Source organism: Ailuropoda melanoleuca, chromosome 18 (assembly GCF_002007445.2).
Source record: "Ailuropoda melanoleuca isolate Jingjing chromosome 18, ASM200744v2, whole genome shotgun sequence".
In the NCBI taxonomy this organism is placed as follows: Eukaryota; Metazoa; Chordata; class Mammalia; order Carnivora; family Ursidae; genus Ailuropoda; species Ailuropoda melanoleuca.
Genome location: NC_048235.1, coordinates 151,954 through 176,309, shown reverse-complemented (window position 1 = coordinate 176,309; position 24,356 = coordinate 151,954). Strand labels below are relative to the sequence as shown.

The 24,356-nt window shown below is 43.4% G+C and overlaps 1 pseudogene; it reads left to right on the top strand.

The window, feature by feature from the left end:
• The first annotated feature begins 4,115 nt into the window (after positions 1-4,115).
• LOC105235560 overlaps positions 4,116-24,356 on the top strand; it is a 26,234-nt pseudogene continuing 5,993 nt past the window's right edge.

Sequence of the window (24,356 nt, the reverse complement as noted above, 5' to 3'; positions counted from 1 at the left end):
CCTTAAGTTAGTATCTTGAAGATCACACATATCTTAGTAGCTGGAAGAGTTAAAAAAAAAAATTGAAATAATTAGTTTAAGATTGTTAAGAACTTACTAGTAATTTAAATTTTTTCCTGAATGCCAAATGAGGTGCATGAAGGAGTGCAAATAGAGGCCCATAGCTAGAGCTGACTCACTTTTTTTTAGAAATTATTAAACTGTTATCCAGAGACCCGGCTGGAGGTTCGCCAGGTGACCTCTGCAACAGACGCTCCTTCTCTGAATTTCTGAGAAATGTCAATCTTTATAACTCTCTGTAATCTAATTAGAAGCAAAATAGATAAATTCAAGTCAAGAGACAGGGAAGCTCATACCCTCCACACCCTTTGTCTTAATTGGTGCAAATAAATGACAGAAGGGAAGGGCATCTCAGCCTTGAGATGCCCACTGATCTGCACATGGAAATAAACCTCAGAATGTTCTAAACCCTTTCTCTTGAAGAGATCACATGTTTAGATTTATCTTTTGTTTTAAACTTAAGTTTGCTGACTGACTGAGCATGTGGCTGATTTCACATGCATTCACGGGCCCGGCCGTGCATGGACACTGTAGGATGCAGGTACGTGGCCGGCCCTGCGTGGTTTGGAGGAATAAGACTCAGAAACAGTTACAAGAGCCTATGACACAGTCAGCGACAGAAACTCCATTCACGATTCCTTTGCTGAGGGAAAAGCCATTTCCTGCACAGTAAAAAGAAAGCCCCTGCTAGTTCGTGCCCCAGATAGAGACGCCCGGCCATGTCTCCATCCTAAATGGATCCAACAGACTCACTGACGTGTTCAGCTTCCCTTTCGTGTGAATAAAATTTTTTTTTTAAAGATTTTATTTATTTATTTATTTATTCGACAGAGATAGAGACAGCCAGCGAGAGAGGGAACACAAGCAAGGGAGTGGGAGAGGAAGAAGCAGGCTCATTGCAGAAGAGCCTGATGTGGGGCTCGATCCCATAACACTGGGATCACGCCCTGAGCTGAAGCCGCTGTGCCACCCAGGCGCCCCTGTGTGAATAAAATTTTTGTCTGTTGGTGAAGCTCATTTTTTTGATTGGTCAAGAGAAGTAACTTCCTATCTGCCACAAGTTAAACCCTTATTCACCCCTCTCTGTTTCATCCTATCACTTTCTCCCTTGGCTTTTTGGAGATGGCATCTTTTATGTTCTCCTGTACGCACACTGGTTCCATTTGGGATCCACATTGCTGGATTTTTCTTTTTCGTATCTCTTAATATTCGTATCCTTCAGTTTCCTCCTCAAAACTCCTCTGTCTTCTACTGATAGTCATGACCTCAGGGATCTTACCCCATTTACCCCATTCCACAGAGCACAGAACTCCAAAGAGACCCCCTTTCTGAGCTCACAGACCCAAATGTCTGCACAACAGTTTCTAGGTGAATGTCATCTCCGCTTCTCTCCTTTATCTAGCATAAGTGAGCCTATAAAATCACCCCCTTCCTTCACTGCTTTAACAGAACAAACGGTCAAACCAGCCCCATTCTAAAGTCTTAATCCATTCACCAGCTTACATTTCCCAAGATAGTTCGCACTTGACACATGCAAACCTTCAAACAAATGTGTTACTGATGGTTGTCTTTGCATTTATGGTTGAGAGATGTTGGCATCACGTACTCTTTGAGCATCCTTCAAGTCTCGCAGGAAAGTACCTGCCTTCTGTGGCTTCTAGAGGCCTGTAGAACTGTTGGTCTGTTCCAGCAAAACATTTCCATAGACTGGGACCATGGGTACTTTCAGATTCTGTAGAGGACTCGTGCTGGCTGCATCTTTTCTTCTCTCTTCATTCATGTCTCCCTCTCTCTGCCCCCCTCTCTCTCTCTCCTCCTTCTCTCCCCCCTCAACACCCCTCTCCTCTCCTCCATCTCTCTCTCTTCTCCTGTCTCTCTCCCTCCCTCTCTCTCTCTTCCCCCTTCTCTCTCTCCCTTCCTTCCCCCCCTCCTCTCTCACTCCCTCTCTCCCCCCTCCTCTCTCTCTCCCTCTCCTCTCTCTGTCTCTCCTTTCTCCCTCTCTCCCTCTCTCACCCTCTCTCCCCCTCCTCTCTCTCTCTCCTCTCTCACTCTCTCTCTCCATTCTCAGTTTTGCTCTCCACTTGCCGAGAGTTTCAGAAATGTTAAGGAAAAAAAATAATATCACCCAAGTAATGAAAAGGCAGAAACTTGAATGTTACGTAAACAACTCGTGTAAAAAAAAAATCTCTAGTTGACCCAGGCAGGGAATATGAGTTTTTGACTTTGTTAATCAGGAAACAATCATTACTTGGAAGAAAGGGCTTTAAAAACAAATCAAAAATCAAGGGAAAATATCAAAGCAATTGTTCTTTTCTCATATATACTAAGAATTAAAATGAATTCCTTGGGAAACTAAATTTCTCAGGCATATTTTCTATCTCCCGTATTTTATTACAACCATAAAATGTGCAAAAAGAGGGAAAGGGGTTTAAAATCAATTTTTAGTCAATACTCATTAGCTTTTCTTCTAAGATACCTGTTCTGCTATTCCTTAAATGCATCTATTTCAGGCAAGGTTAATGGTTTCAAATGGGGTTTTCACCTTAGTTGCTAGCTATGGAGATTTTTATCAGAAACTGGGGATTTAACTCTGTGTAGGATTAAAGAAAAAGCACATAAGATTTGCAGATTGCAACTCACATAAAAGGACAAAGAGATCCCCTCTAAATAAGAAAGATAAAAAATACCTTTACATTTTATCTTCTACAAAACGAGCATTTGGGGCACCTTTCCAGTTTCCTGATTGGTTGCATACAGGGCTCTGAAGGAGACATTGGCAAGCCTGTATTTATGAATATTTCAGAGAGTCCAAAATGCATAGTCTCAATCAGGAAGGCCTTGCCCTATGTGGGGGGTGGGGGCTGCGGGGAGGACAAGACCTGCAGGCTGGGGACACCATCAGCTACCCTGTGCTCTTCCTCTCCCACACCCCGAGGACCCCTCCAGAGCCCCAGGAGCAGCTGGTAAGAGCTGAGGGGTCAGTGAAGCCCCTTTTTTTTACCAGAACATTGCCCCAACTCACCTGCTGCCATCTCCCGGCTTTCTCCTTTGAGATCCATGTTCTCCACACATAAGGTAATAAAGAAGTTATTACCATTATAACCACAGCGCCCTGAGTCTACGGGTGGGTCCATGTTGCCCCAGTCCTGGTGTCAGCAGGCAGGAAATGGGGGTGAATTTAAAAAAGATGTAAGCCAGGGTTTCATGATATTGAGCGATGAAAGCAAAGACTGAGCTGCAAAGAATGCTGAAAGGGGAAGAAAAGCAACCGAGCCAAGATTTTCCTTTTCCCAGTTTTGCCCACAGCCTGTGGGGTCTGCAAGGAGTAACACTCCAGCATACTATATGGGTAGGCTTGTCTGTCTGTGTGTTACGATTGTCTGCACTTGACCTAACATGTTTCAGCTCTAGCTCCTGTCACATCGCACCTACCTGGAGCCTTCAGATTAATTAAAAACAAAAGCTACGCAAAAACCCAGTCTAATTTCTCTATTCCATTTTGTGTGCCTTTGTTGCCAAAGACAGACAGACTACAGACAGCAGAATGGTTTTATTTATTTTTTACTTACTTCTGTTTCATGTTTATGAAGCACTCAACGGCTCCTCTCGGTGCAGATAAAGTCAGACCACGGCCTGAACAGAGCAAACTGGGCTTGTCAGATGGGGGGATTCACAGAGAAAGATGGTTTGATTGTCAGGGTTCAGGGAAATCAGGAATTTGACTTTGGACAGGTGAAATTTAAGATGTCTATTTCATGTTATAGTGGAGACAACCCTGTGAGCATTTTTTAAAATTTATTTTATTCATTTATTTATTCCTGAGAGAACGAGAGTAAGAGAGCACAAGCAGGGGGAGGGGCAGAGGGAGAAGCAGACTCCCCGCTGAGCAGGGAGCCTGATATGGGACTTGATCCCAGGACCCTGGAATCATGACCTGAGCCAAGGCAGTTGCTTCACTGACTGAGCCACCCAGGCTCCCCCTGTCAGCCTCTATAATGTAGAAAGACAAGCTGGAAAGGAACACCAGTGCTGGGACCGAGCGCAGGGAAGGGGGCATGACTTTGGAAAATCCGATTGAAGCAGGCCTGTCTGAGGAGCTGACATCTGAGCAGAGAACCAATGAAATGAGAGCCACATGGACACCAGTGAAGGGAAAAGGGGATTCCGGGTGGAAGGAAGAGCAGGTATCAGGCTCAGAGCCGAGAGGTGGCTTCATTTGTGTGAACAACTGGCAGTATTGCCTGGTGGAAAGGGTGGCCACGGCTGCAGGAGGAAAGGGACCCCTGCATGGCAGTGACCTCCCAGAAGGTGAGCATGAGTGGGGCTTTTCAGGTCCCAGATAGGGCTGGAAAAGGGGCAAGTTTCAAAAGATAGCATCAAGTCAAGAGTTAAATTTTCCATGTTAACATTGGGCAGTTGAGTAGGGAAATGAAGAGACGAGGTGAGTCTGGGTTGCAGGAAGAGACAGAACGACTGAATCACACAGGGACAATGGCCAGACCACATGTGGCCATGGAGCTCTGACCCACACCTGCTGCAGCAACCAGCCCAGGGGAGTCAGAACCCGGTGTGTGACTGCCAGCTTCCTGTGTTTTCACCTCCGCTGACAACTCAGGACCACTCAGAGAACGCCGGACACATTCCTGAGCCAATGCAGAGGACACCCCCGTTCAGCATCCCCAGCCAACAGACTGCAGGAAGAGCGTGCTTCACACTTCCCCTGTTTTCTTCAGGAAGCTCTCCCCATCCCCTGCCTGCCCTTGAGCCTCTGCTGAGCCGAAATGACCACTTCACTGTAGCAAGCTCAGAAGAAATACCCGTGGTCTGTTCTAGTCTGGGTGGTCTTTGTTTTCTACGGTTTTCTTGCAGGTTCCTTCGAAGTTCTGTCCACACTGCACATTGTGTCTCATGTCTCAGGAACTTTGGGATCGGGGCTGACATGGTATCGGTGCCGAGTATCAACTCTGCTCCCTTTGCATCAAGTCCTTGGATAGCCCTCAGTTAGGGGCCGGCATGCTGTCATCACTCCCCATCACTTGGCGTCCTTGAAATCGAACAGAGGTGAGGCGTGGATGCAGAAGGAGGAGTGATGTGGGCAGAGTCAGCACCTGGGGGCCTGCACATTAACGTTTCTAGGCTGGGGAGAGAGAAATGGTCCAGCAGAGAGATGGATATGGATAAAACAATGAGGATGGAGGAGACTGTTGGATTTGGCCTGGTGGCAGCAAGTGGGTAAAACCCACGGAGCCAGAGGGAGGAGTCTGGCCCCCACCCAACATGCTAGCATGACCATTCAGGCCTGACCTGTGCCTGGGAGGCTCCCCAGGGAAGCTACCCTTCCACAGCTGACCTGTGCAGGGCCAAGGCATCACAGTGTAAGTGGAGAAAGACTCGGATTTCCCTGGGCCAGACCTGCTCAGAGGCATGCTCAGATTGTCCTCACTGAGCCCTGGGAGCTCGCCTCAGGGCTTATAGAAGTGTCTTCTGAGAAGCTTCCTGGGATACAGAGAGGATATCATGCATGGAGGATTCCATGCAGATAAAGGAGGATTCTTTTAATTATTATATTAAGAGAGTTATTAGAGCCTGTGTTGATGTTGAGTGAGACGCTGCCATGGAGACAGAGAGATGATACACAGACAGAGGAACGGATGCAGGAGCCCAGCAGGTGAGTCGTGGTGGGGGAGGAAGTGCAGGCTGTGAATGAACTTGGTCTTAGAACCCCCATCAGTCACGGTTACAACAGGGGAGAAAGAAGACACATCAGTTCTGGTTGGGATGACCAACCTGGTGAAAGCTGCTACCATATGGGAAGAGGCTGGAAGAGAAGAGGGGGGAGGGTTCTGAATCGCTGGGGCGCTGAGTTCAGAGACGCTTGGCTCTGAATCAGAGTGTTGGCCCCCGCAGGCTGCATCCTGGAGAATCGCTTTGGCTCTACGTCTCTGGTTGTCCATTTATCAAGTGTGTCTCACGATAGCGCTCAGGAGGCGCATGCGGCACGTGGTACCGTGCTCAGAACAAATGCCGAGCTCAAAATATGGGAGCCAACGGCAGCAGTATCAGCGACGCAGCCTATTCCAAGCCTTGGCTCGAAGGTAGGAGAGTTTGGTCGGGATTGAGGAGCAGAGACAGGTTTGATTGTCAACCGTGTCGAGGACTCACCTGTGTGGCGTTCTGCAGGAGGCAAGCCGGTGTGCTAGAAATAGCGTGACCTGGGAGCATCCACCACTGGACAGCCCAGTGCATGTGGATTTAATTCCCCTTGTCTTGTATACGTGATGCTTCACTGAAGTAATCCTGGGGGATTTTTCCCTTATCAATCAGCCATCTAACCATTGCCAATGTAGAGATGCATCAGGGCGGAAGAGTCGCCTATAACCAATTCCTATTAAGTAAACACGTAGCAGGGACATATTTTTGAGTCAACATTAACAGGTATGAGTTCCATTGCTGGAACTTGCTGCACATCTCTGCTCACAGGTTCCAGTTGCCTTGCCGGGAGGCTGGTGTGAGGAAGGGGTGAGGGATTTCCCAGGACACGGTGATGGGCAGAGCCTAGCGGCTTCTCCAAAGTGGTTACCTTGCCCGTGTTGCTCACTTCTATGGCCTCGGGACAACCAACATATCTGACATAGGCTGGATAGTCCATAATATTTTCAGATGAATGCACTGATCCACAGAGCAGTCTCATACTGAGAAGGTCAGATTGCAAGAGAGGTAAACGCCACTTTTTCCAATGGTGTGGTCAGTTCCATCAGGAATTGTGACTGTAAGAAAAAGAGTGAAATAATGCCAGGTGCGATGTCTTTCACATGATTTAGATTTCCTTATATTTGAAAATATCCCTCCACATTTTTAAAGATTTTTGCCAAATTTCCTTATATCTCCCTCATTTTTTTTTTCCATTCCCCTAAATGTGACTGGGTAAAAATCACTTTGGAGTGAGCTGTCCTATTGTACCATTTTACTTATTTTGTGTGTCTTCAGATCCACTTGTGGCCATCCATTCATACGTATTCAAGTAGGTCTTGTCCTATTTCACAATGGCACCTGTCACCCCACAAACCTTTTGAGCGAAGCTGTGCAGGGTGGGTTAGAGGGGAAACTTTGTGGCTGGCAAGCATACTATACAAAATTGCACCTGAATCCAGTATTTAAGGGAAAAAAGAGATATAGAAGAAAATTTCTAGTTACTATAGCAACAAGAATAGATTTTTTTTCACTATTTAGAGATCATCCATATTAGAATTGAGTAAACATATTATATTTCCATTTTTGGATATCCCAATTAATAACAGTTTCCAGCTAAAATTTTCTCCTTCCCTGCTTCTCTCATGCGGGAGAAAATGAAACTACTTTAAAAAAATTAAAATTAAATGAGTCCTTAAATTATCAAAAAAAGAAGAAAGAAAAACAAATGGAAAACAGCTTTCAGATACTGTTTTCACTGGAAAACATAGCCCATATTGTACCCCAGCGTCCCTGCAGTTTTATTCCCCCACGTACACAGTGGACGATGTAAATGTTGTGAGTTCTCTCCAGCGCAGGGCTCTGTCCTGCCAAATTCTCATTCCTCAGGTCCAGAGAGAGGGAAATCCATGAGGCCAGGTTTCCAGGACCTAAGGAAACAGGGTGCCGGGGGTGGTGATGGAGAAGCAAGCAGGGCCCTTCCGAACATTTTGGTGAGAGAATGCCCAGCAGCCAGAGCACCTGAGGCTCAGAGATCCTCCTTCAAACTCAAGCTCTGGTTCTTGGGGATCTCTCCCCTCGACCTCGAGATTAGATGAACAGACATTTTGAACTCAAAAGATTGTAGGGTAAATTAAATGAGAGAACGTACACACATCTCTCAGCACCAGGCATGGGGTTAATCAACCTGTTAACTAATGCTGTGCTTCATTTTTGTAAAAGCCATCAGGTTTCCCCAGGCCAGATTAGCACCTCCCATGAGGTCCTGCATTTCCAAATTAATACAATAAACACCTTTCCATGGCTCATTTCTTCACAAGCTGACGCAATATTGTGAATGACAATCTGAAGTTGAGAAAATGCTCGGTGATGGCCAAGCAGCACAATCAAATGTTCCAGTTGTCCAGGCAAACTCACGGGGAGGCGAGGACGTGGGTGCCTGAAGTAGGAAGGCTACAGTGGGACCCACAGCCAGAGGGTTGTTAACTTGGCTTGGGGAATACGGTCTCAGCAAACCCTCATTTTTCCTGCGTGATGCTAATACTTCTGCGGGGCGAGCACCTGTCCTGATTGGTCATGTTACAGACTTGAAGCTACTTTTCAATCTTCAAGCCCAGAGTGAAAACTGTATGGGTCCCCTTTATGGGGAGAAAAGACCCAACTATAAAGCTGTCTCAAAGCAAGTACTAATATGTGTATCCAGAAAGAAACTAGCGATAGAGCAAACTACAGAGAAGGAGGCATCATCCTGAGTGGCAAATAGAGATGACCTCTGACCTGCATGCTGAGGAATGGGTAGGAGTGCTGAGTGCTGCAAATCATCTCAAGAAGGATGTAGCAGGAAAGGAAGAGATGTGGGAACACACTGGCCAGGTTCCTGCTCCTTAGCTCTCTATACGCTATCCGCTGACCTGACCTAGCAGCAGGTGCACGGACCCTTACCAACATTATGTAGCCTGATACAATGAACTTGGAAAAGCTCTCCATAATGCAAATGTTACAATATCCCTACTGATTCATATGCCCCTCTTTAAATTTTCTTACACCTACACATGTCCTTTCCAATTGTTTAGATTGGGATGAAGAGTTCAAGGAAGGAGAAATTGAAAGAGTTCAATAAATGCATTCCTTACCTTTCACCAGATATATTTTTATATCCCTTGGGAATATTTAAGAGAAGTTAGATATCATTTTACTGCAAGAAACTAGTGTGAGCAAACATGGGGTGACATGGTCCTGAAGCAAACACATTCAAAACTGGTGCATGGTAATTTTGAGTCCTAGGATGCACCAACCAGTTAAAATCCACACAAATGAAGATCATTTCTTCACTGGTTTGCTAGCCGCCCAGATTTCGAACCCAAAGTACACCGGTTAGAAAAAAAAAAAAAAACTTGAAAGAAAATGCTGCCACTCCATATTAGAGATTTATCGCCTTTTAAGGTTTTGCTTGGCTTTTTCAAGGATCTGACAATAATTTCTTAAACATTTGAGATATTTTTATAAAATATAGAAAGAGAGTGTTGGACCTTCCATTGGACCAGTGCCGGATGGCAGGCCCTGTTACCGACACACATTCTCTCTGGAGCTGCACAGACTTGCATGAATCACTCCAATTACACTGTGCCTCAGTCCCAAAATATATAAAGGCAGGGTTAGAATGAGCTCTCCATATCTTAGGAATATATGTTTTTTGATATATTTTAAAAGCATTTTCTTTTATCTGTAGTTTACCATAATTGATCATTACCTTCCAACACTTAAGAACTACACAGGGCAGTCAGCATTTATGATCAGAAGAAACTGTAAGCTCTCAACATCAGTTAAAATAATATCCCCTGAAAATAAGCCTCACAAGAATGCAAATTTTACTGAATAAGAAAAATGTTACTGCTAAGTCTTCACTTAAGGGGAAAAAAAGACTTTATAAAATATAAATGTCATCTCAAGTATATACTTGATGCTTAAAAACAGATCACATTCTGGATTAAGACAAGAGGGAGACAGATAAGATTCTGCTTAGAAGGGCTTCTACTCTGAAGGCCCCTATGGGAGTTAGAAACAAGATATGTCATTAATTATGGACAACTGTAGCACATTTCTAACCACTCTGTGGAGTTTTGTGTAATTGATCTTTGATCTAAGATTGTGATGGACACTTCTAACCTAAAAAGAGAACTTTTCATAAAATAAGAATGGCTGGCATCAAGTTAGATTATAACAAAAAACATCTTTATTCTTAAAATTAATGAATAGAAACAGATAGATATTTGTGACGACCTCATATGCATGCACTTCACAATCATTCACTCTAATTTGCAAAAGGACAGGGCAGAAATGTGCATAATGTGGGAGACCATACTATTTTTTCCCATCAATGAGAAAGTTGAGCTCGACCGAGAAGGAAAAGTGAATACTCCCTGCAGGCATGTGACTGGTAAATCTAGTTCTAGAACTTTCTAAGTTTTGATGCACACGAGATGATATATGTCCTGGCGAGGTCTTCCACTTCATGATTTTTGCACCTGCAAGGCAGGAAATCCTATTTGTCCATTTTCCATATAAAATCGTACTGCCCAATGCATTAGGCTGAAAGTCTCTACTCTGGAATTCTAATATCTCTATGAACTCATTGAATTTTCATTCTTTGTACTTATTTTGGTAGATTCAAGATGGCTGGAAATTCTTTGCTACATCTTCCCCCCAGGAAGAGAGGTCTAGTTTTCCTCTCTTTGACTTGGCGCCAGCCTTAATACTTTTCTTCACCAATTGGTTATGGGAGACAGAAAATCCTGGGACTCGCAAGGCTAGGTCCTGTGCAGTCCGACACTCGCCCCTGGCATCTGGGTGTGCTTGCTGAGTGAAGCTAGTCTCTATGTAAGTTCTATTATCTGGAAGCTATGAGAAAGCACAAAGGATTCACATGGAGAGCCTAGGCACCAGGTACTTGAGTGAAAAGGTCAATTTTTTAAGCAACTTTATTGAAATGCAATTGATATAAAAACAAAAACAAAAAACTACACACACTTACTGCATGCCATTTGATGAGATTAGGTGTATGCAGAGATCCATGAAGCCATCATCACAAAGTAATAGGTGCATCCATTACCTCTGAAAGTTTCCTTGTGCCTCTTTGTTTCTTGGGTTTGTTTTGTTTTGTTGTTGTAAGAATACTTAACATGAGATCTTCCCTCGTAACAAAATTTTAGCGTACAATACCGTGTTGATATAGGCACTGTGCTGTAGAGCAGATCCGGAATTTATTTATCTTGCAAAATTGAAACTTTGTATCTATTGAACACTCTTTATTCTGCCCATCCCCTGCCTGCAAGCACCATTCTCCTCTCTGCTTCTACGAGTTTGACTGTTTTAGGTTCCACATATGAGGGAGATCATGCAGTGTCCGTCATTCCATGACTGGTTTTTCTCAGCATAATGTCCTCCAGGTTATCCGTGTTGTCACAAATGGTAGAGTTTCCTTCTTTTTTTAAGGCTTAATAAGACTCTATTGTACCTATGAACCACATTTTCTTTCTCTACTCATCTGTCCATGGGCATTTGGGTTGTTTTCATACCTTGGCCATTGTGATTAATGAATGCTTCATTGAAGAGAGGTGTATAGATATTTCTTTAAGATCCAGATTTCACTGGGACACCTGGGTGGCTCAATCAGTTAGGCGTCTGCCTTTGGCTCAGGTCAGGATCCCGGAGTCCTGGCATTGAGTCCCTCTGCCTGCTTCTCCCTCTGCTTGTGCTCTGTCTCTCTTGCTGACAAATAAATAAATAAAATCTTAAAAAAAAAAAGAGACCTGGATTTCACTTCCTGGGAGATACAACCAGAAGTGGGACTACTGGGTCAGACAGCAGTTCTATTTTTAATTTTTTGAGGATTCCCATATTGTTTGCCGTAGTAACAACACCATTTTTTATTTTTTTTTATTTATTTTTTTAAAAAGATTTTATTTATTTATTTATTTGACGGAGATGGAGACAGCCAGTGAGAGAGTGAACACAAGCAGGGGAAGTGGGAGAGGAAGAAGCAGGCTCATAGCAGAGGAGCCTGATGTGGGGCTCGATCCCACAACGCCGGGGGCAGACGCTTAACCGCTGTGCCACCCAGGCGCCCCACAACACCATTTTTTAAATTCCCACCAAGAGCGCACTAACTAAACATGAGGAAGTGCAAATCAAAACCACAAAAATTAATTAATTAATTAATTAAAATAAAATAAAATAAAATAAAATAAAGGAACCATTTTAAGCATTCCAGACTCAGCAGAGGCAAACTGGAACAGCTAGCAGAGAGCCGCCTGCCCTCTGCCCAGACCTGAGGCAGCGTTCATGCTGTGTCCTGCCTACCTCCCTGACCCCACAAAATCAGGACCGTAATAAAAGCGTTGTGACTTTATGTCAGCGTGTCTTGGGGTGGTTCTAAAACAGATAAGCTGGACACTGACCTTCAACCAGATCCTTTCTTCAGTATCCCACAAGAGCGAGTATGGACTTATCGCCCTATTTACCACAAGTCCCGATTTCTCAGCTGTGATTTTTTTCCTTTACATACACTTTACTAGCCCTGGTGTTCTTCTGTGAGGGGGTCCTCTCAGTGCACAGTGTCCTGTTAAAGACCACTAAAATATTCAGAGGAAATTACTACCATTTATTATCAGGGAAAAGTCACAATTTCTTTTCAGGTCACACTGCAAACTGTCAAAAGCCTGACAAAAGAGAAAGCAGCACAATACCCAAAATATATTTCTGATCACAGTCAATTAAAATGCGTAAGTCTGAGGACTGCCTGGTGATTTTCTTCATCATATTAATTTGTTTTTTAAGAACTTAATTCCCTTTGCCTTTTCTTGAATTCCTATATGCTACTTTTACCTAGGTAATCTCAACGTATTCATTTTTGGTTTATGTTTGGTTACAAAATATGAAATCGGTAACAAAAACAGTGCTCTGAGCATAAGGAAAGAGTGGGGCGGTGATGGCTAGCAGCTCTTCCTGGTGTTTCTGGCGACCACGCTTATTTGTTTCAGGAGGAACTGTTATGTGTGGTATTAGAGAGGTTATTTTGAAAGAAAAGGAGAAAAAGGTTTAATTAATAAGAATTACAACACTGAATTACGTGGTCAGTGAAAAGTGTGTCATTTGTTTATAGGAAGGGGATACAGTATCTTAAAGACGGGAACTTTGATATAAATGCACACATCTGTCAGAGGAAAGGGTCAGTTTTACAATAAACAAAGTATACTGCCAATTTAAAGAAGCTTTTAAAATATTCTGGAACAGAATGTCAGTGAAATTTCTAACAGAGAAACAAAGCTCATCGCTTAGGTGTAGCAAGTTTGCCATCTACTGATCAGCGGGATAGCTTTTTCTTATTTTAACGTAAAAAGAAATTCTGAATGTGGACCTGTCTGCATCTAAAATAGTAATATCAATATTTTAAAGCAAAACCATTTAATGAAAGGTTTTCGAAGCAAAACCATTGGAAGCAACGCCTGGGAAGGAGACAGCAGTGTGAGGCTGCACCAGCCTGCAGTCATTCCCGTCTGGTAGGGAGACGCAGACACAAGGTCTTCGAGGAAAGATAGGATAATCTTGTATCTCAAAACACGGACAAGCAGGTATGTTGTTTGGTTCCCCCAGTCTTCAGGCATCCGGAAGCAAACCAGCACCTTTATGGCCACTGTCACTCCCCTGCTAACCGCACCTGCGTCCTCGAACCCCTTCATCTAGAGGCACTTGCTCTCAGGCAGTTGCAAGGGATATTTCTAGAAGAGGTCAAACCAGGCACTAAGAGGAAGTCTCACATCCAAAAAGAAAGGCACAGACAAAATTCCCAGATGGGTCAGTGCATAACAACACTAGCTGGGTGATAAGTTACAGTCGCAATGGTCTGCAAACGCTGAGAGCAGAACCTAGATATCATCCGCGCCTCTGAGTACGTATTCTAAGTAGTAAACATTAGGGAAGACAATTTAAAGTCTAATTTCCTATTGTTTAATAAAACCAAAATCTAGTCATTTATTCATTTAATAAACCTTCCCCGGGTGTCATAACACCCACTCATTGTCATCGGACTGCCAGGTATCGATGGGCGGATATCACTGTCTCATTTCCTGGTTGTACAAGTGGAGCGTGGGAAGAGTCACGTGACTTCCCAGGGTCGGGGGCATGCCTGTGATGTCTTAGTCCCTCCACAGTTTCTGCAGCACCCATCCCCACCTGATCGCACGCAGCCCCCTGCGCCATAGACTGTATGGTGCCCCGGAGTGTTCGTTCTCACTCAGTATGTGCTGTGTGCATCTGGATTTATGTACAATTTTAAAAAATTGGAAGCACAGGGTCTGTCTCCCCAGAATTTGTCACAGTATGAGAGATTACTATATTTGGACATTAATTCAAAAGGAGAGCTGGTTTCTAAAAGTGAAAACTAAAGCCTCTTTGAATGTGCAGATCCTTCAGGGGTCTCTATTCTTTAGGGAAAAAGAAAGCATTTTATTTTACACTGAAATTTCAAATTAGCAGGTGCCGGTGTAAAAAACAAATGTTAATTTTTCTTTGAGAGTGACTAGATTTAATTTGCAAATCTTAACGATTATTCTAAAATCATTTTATTCCTGTACAGAATTGTTCCTAAGGAAAGAACACCGACCAGAAAACAGTACATCGATTCTAAATTTTAGAAGACTTCTCGTAAATTATTATTTGTATAAAATGTCTATTGGTATCTTTCTTTGGTTTTGTCCACATCCTCCCTCTCTTGTCCAGTAAACTGTTTTACCCAACATTTATTCATCATTCCAAATCACACCTACTCTGGAGCATTGGGATGCAAGAACGCCAAGAGAAAACAATCAGTCATTTCCACAAAGGAGTTTGGGGAGGACAAACATACCCCAGAGGGGCAGGTCATGTCTTTAAGGGCTGGGACATACTATCAGTTCTGTGGTTGCAAATGTAGCCATGTCATACCTTGGGTATCAGGCTTGCTTTCACAAACAGTAACAGATTTGATACTTTTAGGCATGGATAACAGACTCTGCAATCAGCATGCCTCCTTTGGAAATCTGGTTCTACAAAGAGCTAAATATGTGACTTTAAACAGCACATACATATGCTTTGCCGTCGATGTTCTCATCTATAAAATGGGATGACAGCTGTGCCCACCCCATGTGGTTGGCAAAAGGCTTAGACAGTGAATGTGAGAGGTGCTGAGAACAGTGTCTGATTCATAAACCAAGGGACTTGTTTTATTACTAGTATTATTATTATTAATTTGAGGCTTATCTTAATTATCTTCTCATCTTTTGAAGCCTGAATTTCACTGGGTTGCAGTCATTTGATTATTCTAATTAGTAGTTTCTTTTGGACTGGGTAAAATCTAAGGCTGTATATTTCACATGACAGATTAAAGGGATATTGTAGTTGGGTGAGAATCAAGATGGGGTCAAGCCCTCAGGCCAGGGCTCCTCCCATGCTACTGGGAAGACTTGTTTAGTGAGTTCCCAAGAGGTGTGTGCTGGCAGGAATGCCCAATCTTACAAGGTTTGCATGGACTTTTCCAACATCAACTGCTAAGCCATCAGCTTGTTTTCAAATGCAAAAAAAAGAGGGGGGGCACCTGGGTGGCTCAGTCTGTTGGGGGTCTGCTTTGGCTCAGGTCATGATCCCTGGGTCCTGAGGTCAAGCCCTGCATCAGGCTCCCTCCTCCATGAGAGCCTGCTTCTCCCTCTCCTTTGGCCCCTCCCCGCCCTGCTCCTGCTGTCTCTCTCTTGCTTGCTTGCTCCCTGTCTATCTCAAATAAAAAAATAAATTCTTTTTAAAAAAATTGTGGCAACAGTGCAGCGAACACACTCAGACACATCAGGATATTGCACTGGGAAAGGAAGATGCAAACTGGTCCCAGTTCTGCCAGAAAACAAGCATGAGGCCACGGACAATTCAACTACCCTTTCTGTGCCCCTGTTCTTTATACAAAAACACAAGGATTGATTTGATGTTGTGAATTTGTTCCCAAACATAAAGCAATCAATTTAGGCACGTTTTATTTTAAAGATGGATTCATCATTCTAAAAAAGAAAGTTCCTAATTAAAAATGTTCCAGTTTTTCTATCGTGCCAAGAAAAAAAAAGAAGGTATTGAAAAATCCACTCTAAAACATGGATTCCATGCACATTGTCTCTTTCCCTCTCTTCATATCTATGCACACAGCCAAACCCCAGCATCCAGCCCCGGCAGGAGACTGCAGTCCCTTCGTAATCTGAGGTGCTGACCTCGTGTCCCCAACCTAGTAATTATTGTGCTGAAGGAATAAATATTAGAAGCTGTTAGTCCTCACTGGAAACATGTGACTTATTTTAAAAAGTAGGCATTGTTTGCTTTTGCTCTTTTCTTTAGGAGTTTATTGTTTCTTTAAGCACACTGTGTTCTCCAAAGTTCCCAGAGAATAAAGCATTAACACACACACACACACACACACACACACACAAGAAGTGCATATAAATGCATGTAAATGACTGGGCTTGGTAAAATCTCTAGCTGTGTAAGCACATAGCACCTCGGAATGGAAAAATGGAATCCACTGCAGGCCGGCATTTGTCTGCATTCTGTGTTATGATGATGATCTTCTGACGATCACCACTGGTTAGAATCTATTTTTTTTCTCATAATCCCACCAGTTTTTACCTCGTGTGAAAATTATATTGCACAACTTCATCGGATGTGACATAATTGTAGGAGCTGGTTCATTATAAAAATGAGTTCTCTCTCTCTCCCCCCTTCTTTTCATCAGCTCAGTAGGTCAAAGCCATAAATAAAGGCTTTTATCCGCACAGATAAATGGTTCTGTTTACACATGACGAGACATTGTAAGGCCCCCCGTTACCGCTGCCTTCTCCCTGGAAGTTACAGTCTGATGCGGTTTCCTCCCTGCCCACGGCGTGCGGAGGAGAAACCGCCGCTCCATCCACACCAACTCCGAGTGTGAACTCCTGCTCAGAGATCTTTGGCAAAAGCTCCCGGCTGGTGTTGTGTCTCTGAAGATGCAGGGGCACCCTGGGGCGCATGCCCCTCCTGCCGGGTGGAGCCCCCTTCTGTGGGATGCCTCTTTGCTTTCCTGCCAGCTGTCCAGGCCTGCCGATCCAGAGGATGGTAGGGATGACGGTGAGGACGATGAGGTGTTCTGGCTTGTAGGAGGTCTTGGTGGATTCTGAATTTAGGCCCTATTTGGATTGCATTTGCTGCAAGTATCTTCTGTCCTGCCTTTACTTTTTTTTTTTTTTTTTTTTTTTTTGGTTTGTTTTTTTTTACTCCTTGAATGGTGTCTTTTGATCAAGAGAAGTTATGAATTGTAATATTAGGCGAACAGTCTTTTCCTTTAGTATCAGATAGAATACTGACTAGTAACCAAAACAGAAGGCATCTGTTGCCTGATGATGATAGTTTCAGAATAAGACCATGGACTAAGGGCGCCTGAGACCGACTCTGGTCCGATTTCCCCCCAAAATGTGAGCAGAGAGAAAAGAGCGTGCTGCCATCTGGAGAGCTGGCAGGTGCCGAGCAGGGGCGGGAAGGCCTGGGGAACGTGGCAGAGGCTGGAGTCACTGATGGGGCCCTGAGCCAGAAAGGGCAGCATGGCGCTCAGGCCTGAGCCCCCGCTGTGCAGAATGCCCGCCTGAAACCCGCCTCTGCCACGTCCTGTGGTGCACACTGGCTGCATCCCACCCTCCCCTGAGCCTCCGTTTCCTGGAGTAGAGAATACAGGGGGTGAAAATAAGCAAAGTCGTTGATTTTATCTCCCCGTGTTTCCCAGCACATTCTACGTAACCCCACCATGCCCAGGCAGGATGGGCAGAGGTGTGCAAACACCAAGCGCAGGATGGAAACACATTGGAAATGTCAGAAAAGAATATAAAGGAGCATAATAGAAACTGAAATAAAATTAACAGATTATTGAACTATTTCTTCAGGTTAAAAATTACTCCCTTGAGCCATTGTGCTATGACAGTAGCATCTTCGTAACATAAGAGGGGTGCCGAAGCCAGTCATGAGAGCGAATCCCCAGCACGGTCCTGAAGGGAGGACCGCAGCCTGCCTGACCAAGGCTGAACCCAGGTGCCTGCAGGCTGGCCCCAGCTTCCAGAGCCAGGGCTGGCTTGCTGGATTAGAATTCCATGCTTCTTCTAATGTGAGAAAAATGGACAAAAGATTAAAAATCCACTATTCGACGTATTTTAACTTGAGACACGAAGACCGAATGAATCTTCCAGAATCATGATTTTAAATAAAATAACTGAAAACCCCCCAGTGTTTTCAGTGAGTTTCTGCTTCAACAGGAGCTGACACAGGAGGGTGGACCTGAGGTCTCAGGGAGAGGGGACTGAGCTCCCCATCAGGGTCAATCCAGGGGGTTAGCAGCCCTGCGAATGCATGGCCAGTTCCTCCCTGGAGATGCAGGCGTTCCAGCCGCCGGGTGACGCTGACTCCTCCACGGTCACTGCCTGAGGACCAGCTAGCTCTCAGGAATCTGCTAGCTGATTATTCACGGCAAACACAGCGCATTCAGACGGCAATGCCTTCAGGCGTGTGACGCAGTATGAACGCTGGAGTCCAAACCCTCCGCGGGCTCACCTCTGCCAGTCCACAGCCACCTCTCCATGCGCGTATTCTCATGCCGAATTCAGTTTTCATCATGTATGCTCTGACTTGTTCAACCTTCGTACTTTTGCTCAAACTTCCTCCTATAGAAACTTGCCTCTTCCATCCGCGCCTGTTTAAGTGCATCCCTCCCTAATATCTCATTCAAAATGTAGCCCCTGCTTTTCATTTCATGGCATTCCAGCATCTCCGCAGCCACTTCACCTGACGACCACGTCAAGGTTCAGCCCTATAGACAGTTATGAGGCACTTGGCTGAGGGTTGAAGTCCCTGGAAACAGGGACGAGGCAGAGTTTGTGGCACATGCTACCTTTGAGGCATCATCCCCTTGAAAGAGGGAAAGGAGGCAGGGTAGAGAAAAGAGGAGGTAGAGAAAGCCATGGTCAACCCACCCAGAGCTCTGCAGAAAACAATATGTCAGCGTGCTCCAGGCAGGGACCCGGCCCTGCGGTGAGGGAGTCCAACTGGAAGCTCACCTTATTACCTTCTTCCTCGGACCACCACTGGTGCACCTGCCACAGGTCTGTTCTCCAGTATCAGACAGTGAGATGGGGATGGGGACACACGAGCGTCTCTCACAGGAGGAAGCAGGAGGAAGGAGGTGGAGCAGAGGGAGAAGGTGAACATAAGCCAGATGTAGACCGCTAACCCAGTGGGCACCTGTGATGATGGCCCTGCCCACCACCTAGCCCACCCGGACCAAGATGGTGGGCCAGATGTGCCACCGTGCCCAGTCCCATATGCTGGACTTGGGACAAAACAAATCTCTAAAGACAAGCCCAACCCTGAAGAAGCTGAGATCTGGCATCTTTCTGCTGAACCCAGTCTCCCAACAGGGCCGCCAGAGTTCCCTTGGAAAGGGGATCTGGGCAGCCTATGTTCATGCCTGGGGCCTACTTGGATGGCATTTATCACACCCTTAAATGTGTCTGTTGGATTAAGTCATCTAATATGTCTTTTTAGCTCTAGAGGACTTAATGCAGCAGCTTGCATGTAACAAAGTCTACGTAGGGTTAGCTTTTGCTGTGTACATAGTATGTACTAGTAGACTTTTATACCCATGATCTCATTTAATCCTCACTCAATCCTAACTAGGTGAGGATTGGGAATCCTAAGGTTTTGCATGGCGAGTTCCTATGTCCTAATAACGAAGCCATTAGGTGGTAAAGCTGGTTTTGAGTTGAAATGAGTCTGACTTCAAAACACATGTTCTTAACTGCTACATTGCACTTGCCTCTTCTGCAGAGAAGAACGCATCATATTTTCATTGTATGGATGAGTGGAACATAGAAAAGATGCTGTTTTTATTCAAAACTGGTGGTGATATAAAACTAAGGTAAATGTGCCAAAATTATTTACTCTTATAATCCTGTCAGTATGGTCCAAGAGTTTTCCAAATCCCCATGGGCATCTTAGAGTCTCTTCAAATTGAGCACATGTGGAAACATATAGATAGAGTTAAGATCAAAAGTATGGTAATGACCTAAATCCATGACGTCTGAGATCTTGGGAGCGTGAAATATTGAAGTCAAATACAATGAGCATTATGTTGAGAAGAAACATATCTTTTCTATATTAGAGATCTTCTAATGAGTACCCAGTGACAAATGACTCACACCGAAAGATACTTCAGTTTGAATTATGCCAACCACCTCACGTGGATAAGGAAAAACTTGACATATCTGACTATAAATTCAGCAAGAGCATATGTTTTCATTATATATGGTGAAAATATGGGAAAGGAAACAGCAGATATTTTTCCACACGAGTCAATCACTCAGACAAAATATTAGTTATTCTACTTCTGCAGAGAAATTATTTAACCAAGACAAAGTTGCTCACTTTCAGAGGCAGAAAGGACTTTTGAAAATTGAGGCTTATTGCACGGAGCACTGGGTGTTATACGCAAACGGTGAATCATGGAACACGGCATCAAATACTAAGGATGTACTGTATGGTGACTAGCCTACCATAATAACAAATTTAAAAAAAAAGAAAAAGAAAGTTGAGGCTTAATTATTGAAACCACATAAGCAATTACAATTGAGATATGCCTATATTTTTTAAGTAACATTGTGTTAACTTCATTAGATTTTATTTAAGTGGTTTTATAGAATTTTTTATGAAAACATTCTCCCACCATAGATTACTCCCTGGAGTAAGTTTCAGACATTATATAATTTCATCTACAGGAAATTCAGTATGCACATCTAAAATATAAAAAAAACATGTTAAAGACAAACACAACTATATTATGCTGTCAGAATATAACAGTATCTCCTTATTATCATTAAATAGCCAACCGGTTTTCCAATATCTCTATTATATCATAATTCTATAATGGTGGACTTACTTCTTTCTAGGGTAAAATCAGGTCTATGCATCATGATTGTTGATATTTCTCTTTTAATATATAAGTTAGTCACCTCCTTGGCACTTGAATTTTGGAAAATATATTTTAGTCTAGAATTGGTACATTGGATTCCATTGGCACTACTGACCCTACTTCTCCATCTCATTATTTCCTCTAGAATGTCAGCTGGATCTGGAAGCCTGATGAATTTCCATTATTTTGGCATGAACACTTCATAGGTGGTAAGGCCTCAGAGTCCTCATAATATCTGGTTGTCCTACTTTGAGTTTTATCAGTTATTTATATTACCTAGATCCCTTATTTCAAAACGCGTGGCAAAATAGCAATATTCTAATTTATAATTTCTTTTTAAAAAGTACTTAGCTGAATATTTCTCTAGAGAAACTTCTTCCCGCCTTTAGCAAGTTGAATCATGCCCCCTCTTCTCAATGCGGATCCACATCTTGACCCCTGAAACTAGGAATATCACCTCATTGGAAAAAGAGACTTTGCAGATGAGCTTAAGTTAAGAATCTTGAGATGACATCATCTTGGATCATCTGAGTGAAACTTACATTCAATGACAAGTGACTTTCTAAGAGGCACACAGAGGAAACTCAGAGGAAGAAGGAGGGAAGGGCCATGGGAACACTGAGGCAGAGACTGAGTGATGTGGCCATTAGCTGAGGGACACCTGGGGACATCCAGAAGCTGGAAGAGGCAAGGAAGGACCTTCTCCCTGTGCCTTCAGAGGGATCATGGCCCAGCCAACAGACACCTCGGTTTTGAACTTCTGCCCTCTAGAACTATGAGACAATAAGTTTGTGTTGTTTTAAGCCATCCAGTTTGTGACACTTTGTTACAGCAGCCCTAGGGCATTAATACCCCATCATTTGGTTAAACTGAGCCTCCATATATAACAGGAAATGAGGATAAACGTTTGATGTTCTTCTATGTAATATTTTAAAAATAACAGAAATTATAAATTAGGGTGACTGGGTGGCTCCATTGGTTAAGCATCTGCCTTCGCCTCAGGTTATGATCTCAGGGTCATGGGATCGAGTCCCACATTGGGCTCCCTGACCCGCAGGGAGTCTGCTTCTCCCTCTTCCTTTGCCCCCCACCCTTCTTTCTGTCTCTCATGAATAAATAAATTAAATCTTTGAAAGAATAAATTAGATTCCTAGTGTCATCTAGAGGTAACAAATTTGAGTTTTCTTTCCTTTCTTTTTTTGGGGGGAATGAACTTAAGCCCATGATTTAAACATATTTAATGTGTGTCAATCCTTTGATGCTATGATCCTTAGTGGTTCTCAAATCATTCCTTCTGTAACGACTGTGAGTCCCAGGTAGTGTAAGCCTCTGGTATCTTTGATAGCTTCCTTGCCTCCTGATAAGACGTTCTAGGCTCATCTTATGCAATGTCTCCCCCGGCTGTGGAATCAACTATTTCTCCCCCAATATGTCTCCGCATCTAATGAATTACAAAATAACATGGCATATCTTTTGGGGATTCCAATAATAATTTCACTAATATCAACCTGGTGAAAATAAAACAATCTGTTAATTTTAAATACCAAGTCATTTTTAACCAACTAATATGCCCCAATCTATGCAAGCCCATCTTTATCCTCGCCATTCTTGAATTCACCTCATCCCCACCATGAGATAGGATGAAGCGCTCAGCTTTGGGGTGCGGGAGTAGATTTCACATGCGAATTTGTAATAAAGATGAAAGTAGAACATTGTAATGGATTGCAGTAGGGGCAACATAAAGACGATTGTGTTGACAAATCAGCATCATAAACAAAAGATATGAGAACACTATCAGTCTTTGAAACTATACAAACTGAAATAAGACTGTATTAGAAATAAAGGCATGGGAATGACAAAAAGCTAAAAGAACAAAGGAAGTTGTGAATGTCAAAGCGTGTGCGATACGGCTGAGGTGTTCTGTCACAGACGCCGTGGCCACACCAACTCACACCAATCTCTAAAGTGAACTCACCACGAGTTATGGTTATTTTTTTAAATTATTAACCAAACTACAGAATTCCCCAAATTCTTGTTTTTCCGTTAATGTCCCTTTTCCTCCCAGATCCATCTGGGATGCCATGTTACATCCAGTCTTCCTGTCTTCTTGGATGTTCTCTGGATGGGGTTTCTTGCTTCCTCTTCTAGTTCACGCCCTTGAGAGTTGTGAGGAATACTGACTGGTCAGGTGTCTTGTAGAACCCCTCCATTTTGGGTTTATCTGATTTTTTTTTTCATGATTAGACTGAAGTTGCTGGTTGGTTTTTGTTTTTTGTCAGAATTCCAGAGGTGAAATTCCCTTCTCATCCTGTCCCATCTGGATGCGGGAGAGTCACACGGTAGCTCCTCTGACATTGACCTTCGCTGCTCAGCCGCAGTGACGTCTGCCAGCTGCCCTCCCATGACCGCTCCTGGCAGATCAGCCAACCTTGAGGGTGGGCACAGTAGCTACACATCCTATTTCAAATTATTCTGTGAGACAGAGTTTATCTTTTCTCTTCCACGTATTGATATATTTTTAATCGTTGTGGATTCACGTCTATTTGGTTTTACGTTGGGCTTTAATAGAATATGACATTACTCTGCAAATAGTTCCATCCTTCCTCACTGGGAGGTCTCTCGGGTTGGCTCCTGTGTCCCTTTGACACATGTCCTTCCTTCCTTCTGTTTCTGGAACACCTCCGTATGTTCTGACACTGCAAGATGCTCCATGTTTATCTTTAATTTTCCCTACCCTAGTGCCTTTCTCAAGGAGGCCTGGGTCCCTCTTCGGTATTTGGACACCAGGATCTGGGAGTGGGGCATGGTCCTTCTTCCAGGCCCTCTTGCCTTAGGTCACACAATGTATCCACAGTCTGCATGCATTGTATCCACAGTCTGCATGCATTCCACCCCATGTATACTCATGTACCTACAATTATATATACATCTGTAATTTGTAATATATATAACTTATGTTCTCATGTGGACATTCCCCTATGTACACGGCTATAATTGTGCAATGTATCCACAGTCTGCATGCATTCCACCCCATGTATACTCATGTACCTACAATTATATATACATCTGTAATTTGTAATATATATAACTTATGTTCTCATGTGGACATTCCCCTATGTACACGGCTATAATTGTTTCTGTATCCATCCAGCCGTCTCTATGTGTGTCTGCTGAGAAGGAGTTTATACCCATGATTCGGACTCTGTTCTGGGACCTCAGGGTTGAGTTTTACCTTCTTCCCACTTATCTGTAACCTCCCTCTCTGGCAGCGATGACAAACCTGGCTCCATCCTTTATTTTTTTGTTAAATCCCAGTAAATTGATAAAGAGGTAATGACTTTTTAAAATATGTATGTGTTGGTTACATTATAATTTATTTAATGATTGTAAATTTATTTGTATTTTATAGGTATCTCTTTTAATCAATTTGAGTAATTATACTTTTCTAGAATATTGACTATCTTATGTATGTTTTCACATTTATTTGCAAACTTGTATATTATATATGTATATAAACAGAAATTGCAAAGACAATAGCCTGTAAAATGTAATTATT